The 3,914-nt window shown below is 47.0% G+C and overlaps 1 pseudogene; it reads left to right on the top strand.

Moving 5' to 3' along the window:
- LOC108513244 (keratin, type II cytoskeletal 8 pseudogene) overlaps positions 1 to 2,676 on the top strand; it is a 10,151-nt pseudogene extending 7,475 nt beyond the window's left edge.
- Positions 2,677 to 3,914: the final 1,238 nt, after the last annotated feature.

Here is a 3,914-nt window from a genome sequence, read left to right as displayed (position 1 = left end):
GATGCTCATTTCCATACAAAAGGGCGACATGTCCTTCTCCCTAGTACCTATTTTACCCTGAAGAATCTGGGATGCTTCTTCAGCAATTTAGGCAAGGTGTAGCCTGGCATGGGTAAGGAAGACTATGTTGGCCATTAGCCAGGTAACATAGACGGGGCACTTCAGTTTTTTTGAGCCATAGTTCCTTCATCTTTAAAATGAGACAGCAATAAAATTTACCTCTCAGAGTTTTGTGAGAATTAAGTAATAAATTGGCACAAAAACCTTTATGAAATATGATACCAGCATTTTAATATTTATAATTTATATATGAAACAGCTTTAATACAAGATTGACACTATTAAATACTATTAGTAAGATTTAAAACTTTTTGTTATTATTAGGATGACTCTTCATGCTCATCCCTCAGAAGAACTTCATGATTTTTCTTGAGTGTAAATTGTCACAGCTTTTATGGAAAACAATGAACAGTGTGCATCAATGGCCTAAAAAAATTTGTTTCTTTACACACAGGAATTCTACTTCTTAGAATTTAACAAAAATAAATAAGTGGACTTCTGCTTCTGGCTATGGTTGAGCAGGCTGTAGCAGCCTAATGCTCCTGCTAAGAGCTAGAAACACTGAACAAAATACAAAAGAAAAGTTGTGTGTATTCACACAATGGAATAATATACAGCAATGAAAATGAATTATTGCTACAAGAAAAACATCACGGATGAATCTTACAAACAATGTTGAGCAAAGAAACCAGATGCAAAATCTAGGCCAGGCACGGTGGCTCACACCTGTAAACCCAGCACTTTGGAAGGCCAAGGTGGGAGGATTGCTTGAGCCCTGGAGTTCAAGACCAGCCTGGGTAACATAGTGAGACCCCATCTCCACTCCTTCTGGAATCTCCACCTGGCTCAGCCCACCTGCCTCAACTCCTGCCTCCACCACGTCCATCAGAGTGACCCAGAAGTCCTACAAGGTGTCCACCTCTGGCCCCCCGGCCTTCAGCAGCCACTCTTACATGAGTGGGCCCGGTGTCTGCCTCAGCTCCTTGAGTTTCTCCTGAGTGGGCAGCAGCAACCTTCAGGGTGGCCTGGGTGGAGGCTATGGTGGGGCCAGTGGCATGGGAGGCATCACTGCTGTCATAGTCAACCAGAGCCTGCTGAGCCTTCTTAACCGGGAGGTAGACCCCAACATGCAGGCCGTGTGCACTGAGGAGAAGGAGCAGATCAAGACCCTCAACAGCAAGTTTGCCTCCTTCATCTACAAGGTAAGGTTCCTGCAGCAGCAGAACAAGATGCTGGAGGCCAAGTGGAGCCTCCTGCAGCAGTAGAAGACGACTCAGAGCAACACGGACAACAAATCCGAGAGCTACATCAACAACCTTAGGCAGCAGCTAGAGACTCTGGGCCAGGAGAAGCTGAAGCTGGAGGCAGAGCTTGGCAACATGCAAGGGCTGGTGGAGGACTTCAAGAACAAGTAGCAGGATGGGATCAGTAAGCGTACAGAGATGGAGAATGAATTTGTCCTTATCAAGAAGAAGGTTGATGAAGCTTACATGAACAAGGTACAGGTGAGTCTCTCCTGGAAGGGCTGACTGACGAGATCAACTTCCTCAGGCAGCTGTATGAAGAGGAGATCCGGGAGCTGCAGTCCCAGATTTCCAACCCGTCTGTGGTGTGTCCATGGACAACAGCTGCTCTCTGGACTGGACAGCATCATCGCTGAGATCAAGGCGCAGTACGAGGAGACTGCCAACTGCAGCTGGGCTGAGACTGAGAGCATGTACCAGATCAAGTATGAGGAGCTGCAGACCTTGGCTGGGAAGCGCGGGGATGACCTGCGGCGCAGGAAGATTGAGATCTCCGAGATGAACCGGAACATCAGCCGGCTCCAGGCTGAGATTGAGGGCCTCAAAAAGGCCAGAGGGCTTTCCTGGAGGCCGCCATCGCAGATGCCGAGCAGCGCCCTTAAGGATGCCAACGCCCAACAGCTTGTCCGAGCTGGAGGCCGCCCTGCAGCGGCTAAGCAGGGATGTTGGCGCTGCAGTTGCGTGAGTCCAGGGAGGCTAACGAATGCCAAGCTGGCCCTGGACATAGAGATCGCCACCTACAGGAAGCTGCTGGAGGGCGAGGAGAGCCGGCTGGAGTCTGGGATGCAGAACGTGAGTGTCCATATGAAGACCGCCAGTGGCTATGCTGGTGGGCTGAGCACGGCCTATGGCGGCCTCACAAGCTTCGGCCTCAGCTACGGCCTGGGCTCCAGCTTTGGCTCTGGCGCGGGTTCCAGCTGCTTCAGCTGCACCAGCTCCACTGGGGCCATGGTTGTGAAGAAGATGGAGACCAGTGATGGGAAGCCGGAGTCCTAGTCCTCTGACATCCTGCCCAAGTGAACAGCTGCGCCAGCCCCTCCCAGCCTGCCTCTCCTGGCTGCCCCAGAGCCTGGGAGGGAGGCCGCTGTCCAGGGAGCACAGGGTACAGGAGACCCACCTGAGGCTCAGCCCTCGCCTAGCCCACCCGCAGGAGAGTTCACTGCCTGGGGCACCCCCGTTGCCCATGCCTCCAGCTACAAAAGAATTCAATTGCTTTTTTTTTTTGTCCAAAATAAAACCTCAGCTAGCTCTGGGGAAAAAAATCTGCACAATTTTATACTTGAATTTGTATAAAATTCAAATATGTATTTATATGTAGATGACATATAAGATACATTAAAATGTATCAAAAACATAAATATATGATATGAAATATATTAGTAAATATATAAATATAATTTATGTTTGTATTTATACTTTGTAATATAAATAAGCAACCATATAATACATGTTTGCATTTGTAGAAAATTTAATCTATTGATGCTTAATGTTAGCATAGCATTACTCTGAGGGGAAGTGTAGTGATTGGACGGAGACACAAAAGGGCCTGGGGTTCTGGTAATATTCTGTTTCTTGATCTGGGTGGTAATTCTGTGAGGTATTCACTTTGTGAAAAGTCATTAAACTGTGCTCTTTTGATTTTTGCGCTTTCCCGTATGTATGGTTCCCTTTGATTTTAAGAAAGTTTGCCTAAATGAAAAAGGAAGTCATTGGGTATGTGGATAAAGATGTTTATTACAGCATCATACATGTGGTGAAAAAGAGAAATTGTGTAACAATTACAATAATGGGAAATATTTAAATAAAATACGGTAATGATACCGTCTTTAAAATGATGTTTTCAAGGGACTTTTAACTGTGTGGGAGAATTTTAAAATTACAGGGTTAATTGAATAAAATATTATGAACATTGTGTATGGAATCTGGGCTTGGTGGACTGGGTATGTTGGCTCATGCCTATAATTCCAGCACTTTGGGAGGTCAAGGCCAGTGGATCGCTTGAGCCCAGGAGTTCAAGACACGCCTGGGCAACATGATGAGACCTGTCTACAAAAAATACAAAATTAGCCTGGGGCATGCGCCTATAGTCCCAGCTACTTGGGAGGTTGAGGCAGAAAGATTGCTTGAGCCCAGGAATCGAGGCTGCAGTGAGGCATGATGGCGCCACTGTACTTCAGCCTGGGCATCAGAGACCCTGTCTCAAAAACCAACCAACCAACCAACCAACCAACCAAAACAAAAGAATTTGAGCTTGGGGTAACTGGGCTACTTCCTTAGCCCTAGAGACTAGGGGAAATGAGAGAGGCTGGAGTGTGGCATCAACCTCTTCTGATTATAGGCTTCTCCTCACTGCAGCCTCTGCCATGGGGATACAGATAAGTCAACAGAGTCCCCCCAACCCCCGCCAAAGGTATGCTCAGTATCTACTTTTCCTATTGTAAACAAACAAACAACCCACAGTGGACTCAATGGAGCCCGCCAATGGGATTCCAAAGAAACCTGAAAAACTAGTTCTGGCCATGATGGGAAGCTGGTCAGACATGCTTCATTA

Source organism: Rhinopithecus bieti, unplaced genomic scaffold (assembly GCF_001698545.2).
Source record: "Rhinopithecus bieti isolate Rb0 unplaced genomic scaffold, ASM169854v2 scaffold_32229, whole genome shotgun sequence".
NCBI classification, from domain to species: domain Eukaryota; kingdom Metazoa; phylum Chordata; class Mammalia; order Primates; family Cercopithecidae; genus Rhinopithecus; species Rhinopithecus bieti.
This window is presented reverse-complemented; position numbering and strand designations above follow the sequence as displayed.